The 20,184-nt window shown below is 43.9% G+C and overlaps 1 long non-coding RNA gene across 3 annotated transcripts in view; it reads right to left on the minus strand.

The window, feature by feature from the left end:
• Window positions 1–212: 212 nt before the first annotated feature.
• The window catches only part of LOC121461026, a 206,495-nt gene continuing 186,523 nt past the window's right edge, over window positions 213–20,184 (minus strand). For all 3 annotated transcript variants that reach the window (XR_005976144.1, XR_005976145.1, XR_005976143.1), the window contains 2 exons: window positions 1,876–1,989; window positions 213–1,580 (listed from right to left, as the gene is read on the minus strand). This is a non-coding gene — a long non-coding RNA (uncharacterized LOC121461026). The remainder of the gene's footprint in view (window positions 1,581–1,875; window positions 1,990–20,184) is intronic.

Genomic DNA, 20,184 nt, shown 5'->3' on the forward strand with positions numbered 1-20,184 from the left:
CTTGATCCTGCCTCACGTGATGTGACAGACTTTGTTGACTCCCCCTAGGAGGTCTCACCCTCTCTGTGGAGTGGAAGGGGGGGGGTGTAGAAGAAAGGGGGGGGAGCAGGAGGAGGGGAGAGGAAGAGAACTGGAATTGGTAGGTAAAATAAAAATAAGATTGTTTAAAAAAAGACTAGTTTTTTTTAAAAAAAAAAAAGTGCTCCAAAATGATGACAAATTATTCCCTCTGCAGAGATAAGTAAAGAAGTAAAGAATAGCAAAGACACATTAGAAGATTCTCAGCCTTCTTGGAAAAGTTCTAGGGGGTTGTTTTCTGCTTGTTTGTTTTTAAAGATGAATGTAATCATTTAATGTTTACATAATAAAATATTGACTTTCTCAAAAACAAAATAAAAGTTGTACTTTTAGGATTCATTCACCCATCCGTCAGTTCATCATGCAAGTACTTATTATGAGGCAGGCATGTGACAGGAGAGAGCATGGTCCTGGTTCACAAGCTGAGAACTGAACTTTTGGGGAGGGAGAGCAGGTTAGCAAACAAGAATTAGGCTACATGTCTGCGGGCACAAGAAGAAATGAGGGCAGCGTTATGAACACAAAGAGAGTGCTTTCGGCCCAAAGATGGCTTACAGGGTCAGTGCTTGCCGTGAACACCTAATGGCCTGAGCTGCATTAGAGAACTCACAGAGGAAGAAACAAACCAACTCCAGAAAGCTGTGCTATAACATACAAATACTTATAACCACCTACATACAACATACACACACTCACGTACACATAAATAACCATAAATAGAAAATAATTTCCACTTCACGGGAAATGCAGGGTCCCTGCTAAACTCTTCCATGGCTGCCATCTTGAAACACATTAATTATGGCCAACAGTTAGCAGAAGAAGAAATCTCTGCAATTTAGGAGGAATTTACATTGCCTTTGGCTTTAGATAGTACTCAGACCAATACCGTAATATAAAGGACAGCTTGAACTTTCCAAACACTTGACCTCATAAACAGGGGGTGTCTTTCTTGCTCTGTATAGCATTGTGTCTTTGACTGTTTTGACTAGCACTTAAAGTTAGACCAGATATGGTCACCATCAAAATTGCTGTTTTGATCTGGGTTTCCAAAAATAGCTCATTTGAAGCCTGTGGTGTAGGAGGATGATGGTTACACATAACTCCGAAGAGTGAAAATATAAAACACTTAAACCAAATTGCCTAAGAGCTGAAATTGAGTGCAAATAATGCCTTGTAGCAATAGCTATAATTAGCCATCCTAATAGAATCCTTTGAAGATAGAGGTGGTTCAACAAGTAAGTTTAATTGAAAGTAAAAATTTCAGACTAATATTCCATCAAACCAAGACTAAACGAGGACAGCTCAGCAGTGACCCGGTGAAAAGTATTGAGTATGGTGGGAGATGCCCAGGTAGGAGGGGCAAGTGCTCTTTTCTGTCTTCTCCCAGTTTCCAGGCATCTTTCCAGGTTCAGGAATGTTCTATGTCTTCTGGAAAGAGTGTCTCCTTCTCATAGGGCCAACGGCACGGCTGGATCTATCTTCTGTGTAAGTCCATCAATCTCCTACAAAAAGCAAAACAAATATTAAAAAGGAATTAAGGAACAGGGTGTGGTGGCACATGCCTTTAATCCCAGCACTGGGTGGCAGAGGCAGGTGAACTTCTGTGAGTTCAAGGCGAGCCTGGTCTACAAAGGGGTTCCAGGAAAACCAGGGCTGAGAAGGAATGCAGAAAAGAAAAGAAACCCTATCTTGAAAACCAAACTAGAATATAAGATTAGGAGGCCAGAGGAAATGACACTGGCCATCCAATACCTTAGTCATTCCCAGCACATTGCATTCTGGGAGGTGCAAACTTACCTACCAGCGCTGGAGGGCTCAAGTGTCTCACAGAATTCCCTCCAGCCTGAAGACTTCTGTCGTTTGCTGTTTATCAGCTGAGTTACTTGGTGTTTCTAAGTAGAAGCTTCTCATCTGAAAAATAAGACAGGGTCATTGTTATCATCACATATCCCAGAATGCTCAGGATGCTGAATCGTGTATACAATCACTTGGTGCTCTAGACAGTGTCAGGTAATATAAGCTGTGTGAGAAAGGTTGATCAGGGGGACCAGGGCCTTCCTCCACACTCAGAATGGGTCCGTGAACCAGCAGCATCCTTGTTGCCTTGTGGCCTCTTCTTCAGAGTTCAGTTTGGCACAGGAGATGTTTAATAGGTACTCCTGTGTCTGGTTTGAGTCACCACCTAGGTGTGTGGCTCTGATTCAGGTGAACACCGGATATTGACCAGGTCTTGGAAGCATTGCACTGTCTTTGTAGTCAGTGGCAGAGATTCTTCTGTGTAAAAAGTGTGGCTGAGTGGGAATGCAAAGGAAGGCAGAATATTGTTTCTAGGAACACTCTAACCCCTAATGCCCAGAGTCAGTAGGATGCTTAAAAGCTCTGCTCTGGATCAGATACTCTGGGCTTTAGCTGTGGCTCTGCTTATCAGAGCTATCTGTTAAGCTTCATAAGCTGATGCCTCTGAGCCTCCTAGTTTCTCCATTATTTTTTAAATTAATATTATAAAAAGTATCTAATATTTGAGTACATGCAAAGTCTTTTATATTAGCAACTCATTTGAAACATACCACTTATCTACGGAGCACAAATAATGCCGAGGGATATCTCAGGGATGTTACGTGCTTAAAAGCACCTTGCTAATAAATGCCAGGAAGAAAGTTCTTTTTCACTTGGGCACTGGGCATTGAATCCAGGGCCTTGTGTGTGTTGAGCAAACACTCTACCCAGAACCCAGCTTGGAAGCGGGTGCCACGACACAGATGGGCTCTTGGAGAATTGTCTGGTGACTTCTATGAGATCACAGGAAGGAAACATTCTCCCTCTAAGCTGCCTCATAGAGGGCAAGTAGTCAACAAATTCTTAACAATTGGGTTTCATTCAAAAATTAGTGTTTTCCTCCTTTGGTCAGAAGGAAAACCGCAAGGATTACTAAAGCATCCATGTAGTAGATGAGAAGGAGGAAGCAGCGACCTACAGAGATTCTGGCCCCTGACAGCTGTTCCTCTCCACCTGTTATGGCATAGGGCCAGAGTTGGGGTGCTCTGCCCTTGAAACTCTCTGTTACCCCCTTTCGTTGGGAGCGTGCAGAAACCCCAGCTTAAACAGCTGGAGCGGGAACAGGTCTGACATCTGCCGGGCAGGAAACATTTCTAAAGAGCACTAGGTTTCTAAGATGAGCTGGACAGATCTATTCCTCGGGGAAATGGGATGTACTGGTTAACGCACCACTTCTGAGCTCTGGAAATGGTTAATCGTACAGATTCAGGGGAGACTACTTGCACACAACAGGCAGTGTGCACTTCCGGAATTGGTCAAAACGAAAACCTGATGTAGACTGTTGGTTGCTGAGTAGCCAGTCAGTCCCTGCTCTCCTATTTTAAAGGAACCCAGTTCTGTGTAAGTTTAGAGCAGACAGGCGTGCGCTCAAAAGAAGTACTGGTCAATCAGAAGAGTCATCAAGAGTCGTCAACTGGGGCTTCAAGCAGCCACAGCAATCCTGTCATCTCTGATGAGGACTAGCTAGGAGGACACCTGTCCCAAGCTATACAATAACACAGACTTAGGGGGAGTCTATACAGAATTTCTGGAAAGATTTGTCTTCTCTAATAGAAGATAGTCTGCCTACCTGGTATTTCTTCTTACTAGAGATTTTTCTATGGAAAGCAAAGCATCTAACACAGGGGCCAGTCCAGTGCCCTAATGCGATCACTGCAGCAAGTACACACATCTTATCATACCAGGTGCTGCGGAGGCCATGGGGAAACAGAAACCAGCGAGCATGGCTGATAGAAGTGTAAGTAAGTACAGTCATTTTGGAAAAGAATATGACAACAATCATGAAACTAAATGGGCCTGTGAGTTATGACTCATTCACATCATTGCAGGGTTCACACCAGGGAGACTCTCCCACAGTCCCCAGCTCGGGTGCAGGGTGTTCATCAGAAAACCAGACTGGGTCTGCCTAGCATCTACTAGCAGGAAATAGAAGAGGACAGGGGAAGAAAGCAAGCTAGGGCCAATGGCAGGACAAGGTAGGTGTCTCCTATGAATCAAGGGTACCCAGAGCACCCAAACTGGATTATTATGGATTGAAATGGTTCGTTGGTTACAAGCTTGGTCCCTCATGTGGTAAGGCTGCAAGGTGTTGAGAACATTAAGAGATGAAAGGAGGATCATAAAATACCATTTTCTGGGTGTGACATAGTCGTTATAACCAGGATCTCACAGCAGCTGAGGTTGCCTGCCCTGAGCCTGTGCAAGACGGGATCTGTCAACAGCTACTGTCAGATGTCTTATGAGGTCCACCCCTCCCTGCTGAACTACTACTGATGACTGATGGATTCTCACGGAGAGGGGACAATCATCAAACGAACACCTATTGGTATCATAGGCGGCACACTGTGGAGTTCCATCCCTATGGTCACTCAGATGTCCCAGATTAAACTCGGGGTGCCATAAAAGAAACGATGACAGCAACAACAACAACAAAAAACCCCATGAACTTAAGAAAAGTACCTGTCAGGAGGGAGGAGGAGAGTTCACAGGGGTGGGGAGAAGAGAAGGTGGAGGGAGAGGTAAGTAGAATGCATTGTATACATGCATCTAATTGCTAACACATTGAATTAACAACAAGAATAAAATTCTTTTGAAAGATACACCCACAGTCATTATCTCAGAGGTGATTCCAGTCATCTGAACAATGAGGACACCAGACTGTAATTCTCTGTGGTCCACATGGACTTATAAATGGTTTTTCTCAAGTGAAGTTTGGTTGGAAAGGTCAACTGCCCTGATTTAATCATCATGTATTATACATATGTACCAAATCACATTTGAACTGGGCTAGTCATGGAGTAAGGAGGCCTGGCTTGGAAGGTGGAAGGCAGAGAGGGCTGGACAGAAAGAGATGAACATGTGACCCTTAGATGACTGCTTCCGGTTTCCTTTTCTACTCCCTAATCAACACACCATCAAGCTAACCAACCCTGAAAAATTGTTTCTCTTTCCCTCCCTCCCTCCCTCCCTCCCTCCCTCTCTTCTTTCTTTTTCCCTGAAACAGGCTTTCTCTTCAGCTTTGGAGCCTGTTCTGGAACTGGCTCTTGGAGACCAGGCTGGCCTTGAACTCTCAGAAATCCACCTGTCTCTGCCTCCCTAGTGCTGGGATTAAAGGTGTACGCCACCCCCGCCTGCCTTGACAACTTGCTTCTTAAGTGCCTGTCAATGCTAAAAATACCATAGTAAGAGACTGCAAAATGCAAGTCATTCCTGGAGTGTATAATCCAGTTAAGGAGTCAAGACTTTAACAGGAAGAAAATTAGGTACCCATGGAAGAATAAAGGATAACACAACAAAAATAAGACTATCAAAAGTATAACAGTGTGGGCCCTGTACAGTCCAGACACAGGAGATCAGGATCACATTGGGGGCTTTGTGGGAGAGTCCTCTGAAAGCTATATTCCAAGGATAGCCGTAGGTTGCAGAGTGAGTGGTAGCAGCCAGGAGTGTTGAGTGCCTGATGTGAGAGAGGTCTAATTCTATGTGTCCAGAGCGAGCATTTCTTGCTGCTATAATAGAAAGAAAATAATGGAGCCCTGGAAGAAGGGGTGGAGAATGAAGACTCAGAAAGCCAGGCAGAGAACTCTAACCTGGGAAACAGAAAAGTGAACACTGCAAAAAGCTGTGCGGAGAGACTGGCTTTAGCAGAGATCCAGGAACCCTTAAACCTCAACACCCAAGGACACCCCCACAACACCTAAAGAACATTTTTCAAAAGCTAAATCAGGGAAGGAGTCATAAGGAGCAGAAAAGTCAGGTGTCACCTGTGGGCACTGCTGCCATCACCAAAGCCCAGATGGGACCTTAGAAGTCTTGCCCTCTCAGGGATCTAAGCAGGCTCCATGATGTGGTAGAGTCTTCTGTTTTGTGTTGATTTCATTGGTTAAATAAAGAGACTGCTTTGGCCCTTTAATAGGACAGAAAATTAGGGAGGCAAAGTAGACAGAACAGAGTGCTGGGAGAAAGAAGCCTAGTCAGGCAGTCGCCATGATCCTCCAACCCGACACAGACGCAGGTTAAGATCTTACTGTAAGCTACCACCTCGTGGTGGTACACAGATGATTAGAAATGGGTTAATCTAGATGTGAGAGCTAGCCAGTAAGAGGATAGAGCTAATGGCCAAGTAGTATTTAAAAGAATACAGTTTCCGTGTAATTATTTCGGGTAAAGCTAGCCGGTGTGGGAGCTGGGTGGCGGGAAGCAGCCCGCTCACCACAGCTCCATCCTTTGACCTGGGCAGCAAGTGCGACCTTACCTTGCAGGCTGCATTAGTCAGAAGTGCTATGTCTTACTGCAGTAAGATGTGTAGCTCAACTCAACCTATCTAGCATCCCTGGATAAATCGATCTGAAGGTCTGTAAATATATACAACGATCTCCATCTTTCAGTTTGCTTTTTCAAACTTGTATGTGAGGGCCTTAAATACAGATTGATTTCAGGCTGTTTATAGTACCTAAATGGTGAAACGGCTCTACCAAAGTGGTTGAAAAATGTGTTGACTGTCATCAACTACATGGAGTTGGCAAGTCTACTGTAGGCTCAGGTATCTGTGTACCAGCAAGCTTTCTGGAATTATCACTGGCAAATTGAAGGAGGAAACCTACTGCCATCAAAAGTACCAAAGGGACCAAGGGAGGCAGTTTAGGAGGATGGTTCAGTATAGAGGTGCCCAATAAATTGGAGGCCGAAAACAAGCAGCGTGTAGCTTCTATGTAAGTATGACTGGGCTCATACTCTGAAACGGTAAACATCATTGCAAAACTGTGACTCATGTTCTGTTGAGCCCCTCCTCCATCCTCAGAAAACAATGTTCACTTCCACCTGAGGTCAAGTTCAAGATCCTGATTGGCAAGGAGAATTTCCAACACAGCACTGGGCAATGCTTAAAGACTGAGCCCTGCTGCCAGGAACCTGAACTGAGGGAGGAAATGACAAACGGATACCGCCTAGATGTTTGCCACGACTAGCCTGACCCTTGATCAAGGATGGACACTTACTAGCTCCAGCAGCTAGTTTTGTCTGAGACTGAGTCTCATGTAGCCATAGCAGGCCTTGAGTTTGCTATACAGACCAAGGACTATGAAAGCCCTGCCTCTGCTTCCCAAGTGTTATATTACAGGCAGGTGCCACCATGCTTGGTTTTATGCAGTGCTGGGGCTCCAACCATGAACAGATAGACTGTCAAGTGAACCATATCACTGGTCCCAAGAGCAATCATAATTCATGCACAGGACAGAGGCTTTTGAAATCTTTTAATGAATCTGACGAGTAAAATAGTTTGTATCTTGAATGACATGATGCTACAGGGTACATTTGATGTAGGAGTCCCTTCTGTATGCTGTGAATATGTTTTTATTACCATGGGCTAATAAAGAAGCTCCTTCAGCATATAGTAGGGCAGTATATAGCCAGTCTGGAAGAGATATAGAGAGAGAGTAGGTGGGGTTAGAGAGATGCCATGTAGCTGCCAAAGGAGTAACATGCAAGCACCAGTAAGCCACAGCCTAGTGGCAAGACACAATTAATACGAATGGATTAATTTAAGATGTAAGAGTTACTTAACAAGAAGCCTGAGCTAATAAACAGAACAGTGTTGTAATTAATACAGTTTCTGCATGATCATTTGGGTCTGAGCAGTTGGGAAATGAACAAGCATTCAGCACCTACATACATTCATTATGAATGATGAAATCCAGCTAGTTAACATACCTGTCACCTCATAGGGCTCTCATGTTTGTGGAAAGAATATAGTATCCCTTTTCTAAGCACTGTTCAAGACTATGAGACACTAAGAATTATAGCCACCATAACCCATAAAACTCCAAAACATATTCCTCCTATTGGGCTGAAGTGTTGTTATCTTTTTTGTCAATACCTCAAAGATCTCTCACTCTTCCAAGAAGCCCACCCCTGGAAAACACCAGTCTATTTTCTACTTCTAAGAGACCAATTCATTCCTATTAAATATGTGCCTAAAAACAAGTGTTTTTTGTACCTGGTACAGGATACAAATAAACATTCACACAGGCAGCATTGTGTATGTATGTGTGCGCATGCACACACGTACACACACACTCATCATGAGCATATCCTTCTAAGTCTCTGTAGAGGTTAGAGATGTCAGTGACCAGGATCATATATCCTGTACTACTTGCTAAGCACTGTTTTCCAAGGTAGGCAGACAGTGAACTCAAGGTTAGTTGGAAAAGAAAAATGAACTGACAGATGGGTCTAAGGTGTTCCCACACATATCTCAAAGGTAAGTCCATTGGAGAAGGTGTTTTAGGTCCCATTCTTCTAATGAGGAAACCAAGACAGAAGACCTATCATTTGCTCAGATCCTAGGAAATCAAACCCCAAGACTGACCTCCTCATGTTCAATGCCACATAGGGAGGGGTCCTAAAGTATACCAGCTCCAAGGACAGAGCACAGACAGGTGAGAATAAGTCTACTCTAAAGAGAAGGGGGGGTTAATTAAACTGGACCCTCAATCAAAGAGAACAATCCAAATAATTTCTTAATAAGTGAATTCATAAGCTGTACAGACGTGATCTCCAGGGAAAAAGATATCAACTATCGGAGAAGAATAAAGGTACAAAAAAAAAAATGTTTGGTACTTCCTTCCAGCAAAATATGGTACTGAATATATTGATACTTTCTGCTAGTCAAATGAATTTTTTTTCTAGCCTAAAAATAAGATGACGCAGTTAATATAATTCTATCAAAAATTGCATACCAATTTTTAAGATGTGGCTAACTAGTAGTGCTTGCTTGGTCCTAATCTGTGGATTTATGTCCATTTTTATATTTCTGCATATTTTATGAGAGCTCCCACTTATGTTTGTTTCTATTTCTCTGCCATGCAGACATTTAGAGTTATTGTGCTCTGTGGAAGCTTTCCCTCTCTTCAGTACACAGTTGGGCCTTGGAAAACACACAGGCAGAATGGAATTGGCTTTCCTGCTCTTCTGAGTGAAGATGAAGGATGCGTTTTATACCCAATAATAGAAAAAGATGAAAAGTCTTTCTAAACTTTGTTCAAAGGAAATGCAGTTGGACTCAAGGAAGGTCCCATCCCCACTGCAAAGTAGCCCTCCAGCTACCCCATGACCTCAGCCAGGTTCAGAGAGTAGAAAACAGCCTTGTTTGCTCCCCACTTGCATTAGTAAGGCTTCCATTGAGACACAGTTAATCATGTCAATTAGGAGCCTATTTACACTTGGCCTTCACTGCAAGATGCAGGCCCTATGTCTATGGGAAGGTAGGTAGATAAATAGCCAGTTGTGTCTCAAGATGATTAAATGCATGTACATTTTTATCATATTTTTTAGTTTATAAAAAAAATATGTTTGATAAAATACGAAATTACCCAAATGCATCAAAGCACAAGATAGAACATTCTCTACCCATAAGGCAGTTTTTTTCTCCTAGTTGATATTGCCCCCACCCGAAGAGACAACATTACACACACCTATTTCTAGTTACATTTATTAATTTGGCATGAGTTTAAAATTCATACAAAATAGAAGCATGTTTCACCAGGTGGTAGCAGCGCATGCCTTTAATCCCAGCACTTGGGAGGCAGAGGCAGGTGGATCTCTGTGAGTTTGAGGCCAGCCTAGTCTACGAGAGCTAGTTCCAAAGCTACAGAGAAACCCTGTTTTGAAAAAAAAAAAAGAACAAAACCAAAATTTGGTGCATGTTTTATGTTTAAGCTGAGCAGAAATAAGGAATGAGAGCAGGCAGGTTGAGAAGGACAGTAAAATATCAAGGGCATTCTGAGAAAGGATGACAGGTCCTTAAAAAAGCCACAGAGACATACCCTGTGGCCTAGCAATTGCACTCCTAGGTATGTATATACTGTGATGAATGTAGGTGCATGAGAAAACGTGCATCTGAACCTCCAGAGTAATCTATTCTAGAAAAAGGAAATAGCTCAAAGTTGATTGACAAATGACAGAATAAAATGAGATAAAGTCATCAAAGGGAATCTTCTGCCATTATATAAAAAGCATGAGATCAAGGTGAACAACGTGAACAAGCCTTGAAAAGCTATACTAAGTGGAAAAGGCCAGTCCTACAAGGGTAGGATTCCATTTACAGAAAGGGGCTCCAGCGAGCCAATCACAGCAACAGAAAGTGCCCTAATGAGTTCTGGTGACTGGGATGGACAGAGGTACGGGAACTTGGGAGCTAAAGGACCCAGACTTTCTTTTTGAGGAAAAGAATACGCTCTAGGATTGGTAAATTCCATGTTATGTGACGTCTGTCTAAATAAAGCTGTTCTAAAAGAACATGCTTAGAATCCACCCATGTGAAGACAGCCCTAATAGGTGGAAAGCCATAGCAGTGTCCCTGCAGAGGAGATTTAATGAGACAATTGCTTGATATTATGGCCTAAGAACTCCATATCCCCAGGAGACAGAGCTGGCTCCAGTAAGGTCTCTTTCCCATGAGAAGGCCTGGGATCTGTTGCCTTTCCCAGAGGCTCTTCCCTCTCTCTGGAGTCTAAAATCCAGAACTCAGCTAGCTCTGTCCCCTTGTCTTCTGTGCTCAGAGTCCTTTATAAGGACAAGCTGGTGTGTGTGTGTGTGTGTGTGTGTGTGTGTGTGTGTGTGTAAGGTCAAGCTTGGGTGTGGCATTGTGTTTAGCAGAATATACTAGTAGAATGTGGGGGTGGGAAGAGTCCATCAGAAAAAAAGGTCAAGAACTCTGTGGTACAGACAATTTTGAGTTGTTGGTGGTGATGTTATTTTTCTCTGTTTTGAGATAGGTTCTCACATAGCTCAGGATGACCTTGAACTTCTGGTCCTCCTACATCCATCTCAGAATGCTGGGACTTTTTGGTTTGTGTCTGGTTTATTTGGTACTGGGGCTCCAACGGCTTCAGTATGTTAGGCAAAGGTTCTACCACCTTGTGCTATATCTGTAGCCCTAGAAGGGAAGAGGTCTAAAGCTGGATTCCCCTCATACTAATGGAGGACTTCATCTCTTTCTGCCTTACCTCAAAAGAACAACGTCCTGACCTACAATCCAAGGATCTAAAAGCCAGCCCTGGGAATATATCCAAGGGCTATCCTTTTCATTGGATTGATTTTAGTTAGTATTCTGTCCTGTCTAAGCCCCACTCGTCTGTGTTCCAGAGAATGTGTTAGCATCTACATGGTACAGGAGCGGATAAGTTCATATGTGCAGATTTATTATAAAAAGGGCTGAGAGTATTTGGGGCACCCTATTCTGTCATTTGTGTCATACAGCAGCCAGCAGACTTTAAAAAGGCCATGTTGCATTCCAATAGCTCGCTATTTATAGATACTGAACCTTCCATTTCCAATTCATGTAATTTACATATATGTATATATTTGCATATGTGTGTATAATACATACATTATATTTTTTTTCTGTAGCCTTTTCTTTCCAGGAACTCATTCTGTAGGCCAGGTTGGCCTCAAACTCAAATAGATCCACCTTCCTCTACCTCCCGAGTGTTGGGATTAAAGGCATACAAAACACTATCCTTTTTTTTTTTTTGCCCCACAATTTAAATATGTAAGCCTTGTGAGGTGGTGCACACGTGTAACCCTAGTGTGCAAATCAGGTGATGGGCATGGTCTAGTTTGTGACTGGCAGCTCATGGAAGCTTATATGACCTGGCTCGCAGTCAATGCCATGCCCTCTAACTGGTGAGTACTCACTGTGAGCTGAGTCATGTAACATACCCTTTGTGCATCCCATCTCACTTAAACGTCACCCTGTCTCTGGCAGCTAAGAGAATAACCAGTTTACCACAGCACTGAGGTTTCATTCATCTTCAAGGGCTGCACAGACACTGGAGAAATGTGAAGGGTGTTACCACTAGTTGCTGAATATGGGTAACCTGTGACGATGTACCAGAAACTGCATCCTTCTGCGTACACCAGATGGGAAGACTTGAGTATCTAGCTCTGAACTTCTTTCTAAAAGGCTAACAAGAAGAAATTTAAAGCCTTTCTTCACTCATGAGTGGCTAGCATAGCACCCTGGAATTCACATCCTTGCCCCAATCTCAATGTCTTCTGCAAGCCCACTCCCGCTAGCTACTCAGCAGAACTCAGCCCCGCGAAAGGTTATCATGCTTGCCGGATTTGGTTTCCTTGGCCCATGCAAGCTAGCTATTTTTTTCAAGTAGGTATCAGTCAGGTCAGGAAGTTTCTTTTTCCCTGCAATCCATTGTGTGTGGGAAGATCAGAGAGTCCTGTGGCTACAAGGACAGAGTCAGATTGGCCTGGGAGACAGAAGCTGGCTGTCCTAGCCTTGTCCTGTGTGACCCCTCTGAGGTGCCTCAAACAGTCCTTGTGTTCTACCTACCAAGCGAGAACAGGAACAGCAGGACACCCATCACAATTACTCAGGACAATTATCATCAACCAAAAGAGTCTCAGCTCTTATCAAAGGCGCCTAAGAGTCTTTCACTACTTTGTTCTGTCTCATAAACCCACTGTTTGCTGTCCAGCAGCAAGGAACAGCACCTGTTTCCCAGAGCAATATTCCCAGTACAACAAACCTTTCTAAAAGAGGAAGTGGTGGCAACATCAGAGGACACTTTACCTCTATGTCACAGGTAAAACACTAGGGCTTATAATACCAGTAAGGACCAATAGAAATCTAGTAGTGTGTGCCTAATGTGGGTTGTAGTCGATGAGGGTCACATGACACAGATGCCCAAGCTCTAACCCCTCAAACCTGTGACAATCAGGTTACACGGCAGAAGGGAACTGAAGCTGCAAATTGAATTAGCCTTGTTGATTTGTTTAAAATAAAGAGCTGATTCTAGATTGTTTTGGTGGCCCCAGTTACCATCAGAAGGGCTTTGAAAGAAAGAAAGAAAGAAAGAAAGAAAGAAAGAAAGCTTCCTTACAATGCACAGAGCCCTAAACTTTGTCCCCAGAGCCAAATAACTGGGCATAGTGGTACACAGAGTGGTACACTGAGCATAGCCGTACCCAGCACTAGGGGGGTGGGAACAGGGGAATAAGAAGTTCAAGGGCATATGATAACAAGCGCTTATTCTTCAGTCTCCCATCAGCTGGTTTGCTAGGTGTTGGCTGATGTAAGCAGGGCTTGTGGAAACATTGTTCTGCATCTATATCACACTCCCATCCCCAAAGGCACATTGTTGCCACGACCGTGAAAGTTACAAGAGAAAGTTTCCGCACATTCCGTCCTCCACTTGGGTGATAAGACCAAGAACTTCCCATAGGGCACAAGAAGTCACAAGGCCAAGCCCTGCATCCTATCCAAACTATGCTATGCCATCACGGCAAAGGCGTGAATGTGGAGTTTTGTAAGGGAGGGTTGCAGAATTGTAATGAGCAGTTCAAGTTACCAAAGGCAACCAGCAATCAGTATCCCACATTATAGATAAACAAGCCAGAACAGAATCACTTAGAATGTCACACAAATCATACACAAGGGAGCGAGGACCAGAAGTTCTGATGGGGTCCGTCTTAACTGTCAACTTCGGGAGACCCAGAATCACCAAGAAAATAGGCCTCTGGGCATACATACCTACAGGGAGTTATCTTGATTAGACTCAGGTGGGGAGATCCATCCATTGTGGGTGGCGCTGTAAGGGTGGGTTATAGTGGGTTAGAATCCTGGACCAGATAAAAAGGAGACACCACAAGCTAAATGAGGCCATCTCCACTCTATTTCTTCACTGCAGATGCAACGTAACCAGCTGCCTTAAGCTCTCATTGCTGTGACTTCCCTCCTTTGAAGGACTGGGGCCCTAGACTGTGATCTGAAATAAACCCTCTCTAGGAAATTCCTTTTGCTGGAGCATTTTCACCCAAGTGACAAAAAAAAAAAGAAAGAAAGAAACTAATAGAGAAGCAAGTAGGTAGCTTTAGGATGAAGGTTGAGAACTGACCCCCGCTAATGAGTTCAATATGTAGGACACTACACGCTACTGTATCTGGTGGATCGCTCTGGACTGCGAATGTTCTCAGAAGCAAAGGAGCGATACTCCAGGAGGGAGAAAACCAGTGGAAAGGCGGCCAGCTTGAGCTGTAGCTTTCAGTGAGGCCACATTCTCTTTTACAGGCCTGGGGCCAAGACGGTTCTGTGGCTTTCCAGGGATGACTGAACAGCAAGTCCAGCGCCCAGGCTGAGTCAGCGCCGCGGCTGTCACAAGGCCAAATGTCCTTTTTCCCCATCTCGGGGGACTGAATCTGCTGCTAAGGTCGCCTGCTTTTTAAGAGGCCCGCACCTCTGTTTTTTGGAGAGCTGGAGGGCAGAATGAGGGACTGAGGGACGGAAAAGCTGAGGAAGAAAATGAAGAGTGATGGAAAGAAGCAGAGCTGTCCCTGAGCGCTGGAAAGCAGATGTGGAAAGAAACGAAGACTGGAAGGAAGTAGTCCTCAGAAGCAAGCGCTACTGAGAAATGGGATTGCAGAACACCTAGTTGGACTTCCTGGAAAGGATCAAAAAGCATATCCGGGACTTCCTTAGAAAGCCTGCATGGCAGGAAAGCCAAGGGTAGGAGAAAGTAGCCGTTCTGGGTGCTCTGAATGGTCATAGATGCAAAAACACCTAGAGACCTTTAATGCTGTGTTCAGGGAATCACCAAAATCTCTACATACTTGGTGCAGAAAAAAGAGTCAGTGGCTACTCTGACTTAAGCCTTGGGGCTTACATCAGGGAAGCCCCTGAGTCCTACAGCAACTGGACCCTATTCTTGCTCCTTGTCAACCTGAGTGAAGACCATCCCATTCCAGCCCAGCCCAGGAAGTCCTCTCCCTTCCATCTACTCTTACCAGTGAAGGATGTAGTATCATTCTACTTAAAAATGAGAACTCCTAAAAGGCAGTTGGCACTCTTTGCTCACCTACTGTAGCCCATCAGTTCAGCTCACAAACATCCTGCACAGGATAGAGAGCATTTGTTCCCCTGCTGGCCAAAGCTCAGTGAAGTTAGTTTGCTTCCAGTCACCAGCTACAGAGCCCAGAGTTCAAGTCAGATATGCTAGATCCCCAAACGCTGGCTCCTTACGTTTTACCAGGCCCCCAAACTCTGGATCGAGTGCAAAGAAGAGATGTCCCTTTGACTCATGTATCAGCCACTTGCAAAGTCTCTGCTGCTGAGAAGTCACTAGAACATAGTAGAGGGCTTAAGAGCGAGCACCCTGGAGCCAACTTGAGGTTCTAAACCATGCTTTCACAGTTTCCCATCGAGAGTGGAAAATGGGACACAACAGTTAACTTCCCTTGCTATGTTTGTTCATCTGTGAAATGAATGCTGCAGTAGTAACTCTACTGCTATGGTCTTACAAGGATAAAATAATTGGGTGAACATGAAGAATTTACAACAGTGCCCAGCACATAGTCTGAAAAGAGTGCTGATGTGTTGTGTTTTGTTGCTAGGACTGTAGCAGTTAAAATTGACTTCATCCTTTCCAAGGTTTAAATGTAGTGGAGGAAGACAGGAATGAAACAAAAACAAATGAATGTATCCTGGTAAATCGGGCTGTGAAGACAGAAGTGGCACCATCAAGATGAAGATGAGGAATTTCAGCACCTGTTTATCATAGGAAGACCAATTTGAACAGCATTTAACCACAGAGGCTAAGGAATCAAGAGAAAGGTTACAGCATATTGAAAGGAACAGAAAAGTAAGATGACACGTTTTCAAAGGTGTGAGAGAGAGCTCTACATTATCCCATATCAGCCTTCCTCCTAATGACCCTGGAAAGAGTTCCCCTTCATGTGAAAGACAGAGAGTAAAGAACCCTGTGTTTGACACAGACCCCAACACCAGGCCTACCCTAATGAACTCCACTCCAGAGTCAAGTTCTACAAATGTAGGACCTAGGGTATAGTTAATGAAAATCCCCTGGAGAAGTTCAGCATAGAATGAACACTCACCGACTCAAGATTTAGCTTACACTCAGGGACCCAGGTCTTAGACTCCACCCACTGATCCAGAGACCTAAGTTCTGGGCTTATCCAAATGATTCCAGGCTTCAGGATGGCCCCTACACACCCAAGACACCAACCTGTCTACACAATGATCTAGACACCAGGGCATCCTGTCATATTCACGGTTCCAGCAGTAATCCTATCCACAGACTTTATCAACCAGCCTGCCAAATTCCGCGTGTGAATGAGCTGACCAGTGGGTGACTTTCTTTGCTAAAGCTAATCTATAAAGAATATAAGCGTGCTTACTTCTTCAGATGGACTCACATCAACACAAGGATCATGAAGAGCCAGGGATACCACTGAAGAAACAAATTTCAAGGAAATGGATAGCCATGAACTGCCTGATGAAGAATCCAAAACATCTGTCTTGAAGAAGTTCTGTGAACCACACAACCTTACAGACACACTTGACATCAGAAAACAGCACATGAGCAAAAGTAAACAAAGACAAAAACCATTAAAAGAAAAAAAAAAGAACCAAACAAAAACTTTGATGCCAATTCACAATGGCCTAACTAAAAATTCAGTAGGTAACTTCCACAGCAGACTTGAAAGGGAACCAATGAGCTCAAAGACAGGTCATTTGAAATTAGTTGGGAGCAAAACAATAAAAGAATCGAGTACAAAAACCTTCTAGTACACCATCAGATGAAAGAGAAGAAAGGCTGATAACAGCTTGTTGAAAGAAAGAAAAAAAATCATAGAAAACATTTCATAACTGGAAAGGGAAATAAACATCAAGTTGAGTCCCAAAGAATCCCAGTCTGGTTATTGTGAAGAGAGCTTTACTGAGACACGTTATAATCAAACGATCAGAAGCAAAGACATAGAAGTCTGACAGCAACAAGAGAAATCTAACTTGTCATATACAGGTGAACTGTCACAGAAACGTCTGCAGATTTATCAGCAGAAATCCTGAAAATTAAAAGAGAGTGGGATGATAGATTCAGAGCACTGGAAGAATAACTGCCAATCAAATGCCTGGAAGCTATCTCTCAGAGATGGAGGGCACAGAAAAGCTTTCTCAGACAGAGAAAAGACGAGGGGGCTGTTCAGCACGAGGCTTGTCTTACAAGAAGCACTAAAGGAAGCCCCTCAAGTTGAAATCAAGGGACACTAACTAACGGTACAGAGACACACACATGCAGAACTCGCAATAAAAGTGCAGAAATGGTCAAGTTCAGAAACATACTGCACTGGTGGTACTAAAGTCACTTTCAACTCAAGGATACAATTTGCAAGACCAAAATATGACATAACTCTAGCGTTAATTATTTGTCAGTGGATATGCAATGGCAGAGAGCGTAGCACCAATAACGCCAAACGTGCTTTGAAAAGAGAGCAGCTTTACTGTGTGCAATTGAAGCTGTCATGAGCTTAGAACAGACTTTCTGATAAGATGCTCTGTGTAAACTTTATGGAAAACACAAAGAAAAATTCCACAGTGGCAAGATCCTCCGAGAGGGAGAGATTAAAAGCAAACCACACACATAGATCAAGTTATAAAATTACAAAGAAGAATGTGCAAGAAACAGGGAGCAATGGAACCACAAAGGATCCAGAAAAAAACAGCAAAATTGCAACAGTAAGTCCTGCCGATCAGTGATGATGTTAGATAGAAATACATTAAATTGTCTAATCAAATAAAGCGTAGATGAATGGTTTTTTTAAAAAAAAAAAAAAAGAACAAGATCCAGTTATGCTATCTATAAGACTACCTTGGCCAGACGTGGTGGTTCAAACCTGTAATCCAAGCATTCCTGAACTGAAGGAAGAAGTCAACCTGGGCTAAAGAGTAAGACTCTATCTCAAAAACACAATTATTTTAAAAGAAGAAGAAGGAAAAAAGATGATCATTAAAGACACAGAGAGGCTGAAAAGTGATTAAATACTGACCAAAAACTGGCACAGAGGGGAGAGGTACGTTCACAGCCACAGAGCTGGACAGAGGTAAAGTTAGACTCAGAACAGAGCACACAGACGTTTTAGGCATAAACACAAAATGACAGGATCAAACCCCAGACGTCAAAGAGAGAAAGGGAGAGCTGAACACGTGAAACCTGTTTTTGAGGACTCATACCTGACACTGGGGGTGGAGTGGGGGTGTCAAAGGTGATCAGATTGGATTCATGGATGGATTGATGCTGATGGGAGCTATAAATACCATATCAAGAGGGGTGGTTATAATCCTGAAACTGACAGGGAGCTCCTGGTTACATTTAAGATGAAGAGAGGCATGGTCAGACCTGGGTTTTTAGTATCTGGATTTGGTCATTGGAAAAGGAAGTGAGAGATGTCAAAATCAAATAAGACAAGAAAACTCAATGCCCGAGATAAGGTCCAGGAAGGGAGAAAGAAGAGATTGAAGGAAATGGAAATGTGGGGCCACCAGGAAAGAAGTGGAGGCAGTAACTGCTGATGAAGGGGTCCCGGAAGACAGAAAACCACTTCTCCTTCCTTTCGATGAAGCAAGATTATTACTTGAGAGCAGAGCTGGACAAGACAAGACTTCCGAAAACCAGGAAGGGAAGAACTCTGAGCGTGTGTCTACAATAGAAGTCACAGTCCCAGAGCATGAGGTTGAATAGGCCCATGATGATATCCAATCTGCATGGGCTTTTCCTCAGAACAGGTCTCTGGGGACCCCATAAAGTCTTCTCTTTCAGAAAGCCAGAACCTGATACTGAGAGCTCCAAATCTAGTTACAGGAGACATGGAAAGATGTGATGTTGCCTCATCAGACTATAGACAAACTGAGGCTACCCATTTGGCAAATATCACTAGGAATGAAAGCCAGATTTCAAAGCCAGGGCCTTCTGTGTAGATGCCGCCTAAATTAGAAAAGGACCAGCAGAGGTCAGAGAAAGAATAAAGTCCATTTCTGCCCTCTTATCCTGTCAGTATCTCCCCTGACAAAAGAGCATAGAACTCCATGGTTCAGGTAGGCTGCAGATGCGTCCATACAGCTCCCCTTCTAGGACAAAACCCAAGGCAGAGAGCTCTGGGAAGCTGAGTTGGGGAGCACATAGAAGTACTCCAATAGCTTGGTTTCAGTACGTACAAGGGTCTGAACTATCTTACCCTACAGACCCCTATGATGCGGGAGTCCCCTCTGTGTACTGTGATTACCATTAATAAATAAAAAAACTGCCTTGGCCTATTGATAGGGCAGAACTTAGGTAGGCAGGGAAAACTAAACTGAATGCTGGGAGGAAGAAGGCAGAGTCAGGAAGAAATGCCATGGAGCCACCAGAGTCAGACACGCCAAATCTTTGCCAGTAAGCCACTCCCACTTGGCGATATACAGATTAATAAAAATGGGTTAAAGTAAGATGTAAGAGTTAGCCAATAAGAAGCTAGAGCTAATGGGCTAAGCAGTGTTTTAATTAATATAGTTTATGTGTGATTATTTTGGTTTTGGGCCGCCGGGACAAACAAGCAGCTCTCCTCCCACACCCATACCCCAGAACCCAGGCTTTGTCTGTGTGCCAGAGGATTGCCTGCTTTTTCCTAGAAGGGGAAGGCCCCACAAAGGCCAGAGCCCTGCCTCCACCCAAAGGTGGCCAGCACCACCACACACTCGCTTCTTCCTTCCTCATTCCCCGTTGCCTTGTCTCTTTCAAAAGGCAAAAATCTCTAAAGGACCCAGTTCTGACAAGGCCGCCTATCAGGCCTGGTTGTTGTAAGAGATGAGGGCCAGCTGATGCCTGCAACAGCATCAGCTGGCCACCCCTGGGCGGCAAGCCCTTCCCACCCTCCATGCCAGTCCAGCACACAGAGGTCTGGCAGCCAATGAAAAGAAAAGTGCCTATCTCTGACTCCTCAGAGCCTCTGATAAGAAATGTCATCCCTTGCTGGGTAATATTACTCTGCCAGATAAGGATCTCTATCTCCTCCAGCATATGGCTAGCTACACAGCACAGGGCCTGCAGGAGCAGGATAATTTATTTGCTTAAGCTGCACACCCTGGGCAGTCCGAGAGGCACATTGAACAGAAGAAGCGCCAAATTATAACCTCTTCTGACCCGGCCTTGGGATTCCTCCCTGAGAAAGATAGGAACCTCCTCTGCTCCAGACACAATCAACACT

Source organism: Microtus oregoni, unplaced genomic scaffold (assembly GCF_018167655.1).
Source record: "Microtus oregoni isolate MIOR12 unplaced genomic scaffold, Mior012 000022F_ref0000154, whole genome shotgun sequence".
In the NCBI taxonomy this organism is placed as follows: Eukaryota; Metazoa; Chordata; class Mammalia; order Rodentia; family Cricetidae; genus Microtus; species Microtus oregoni.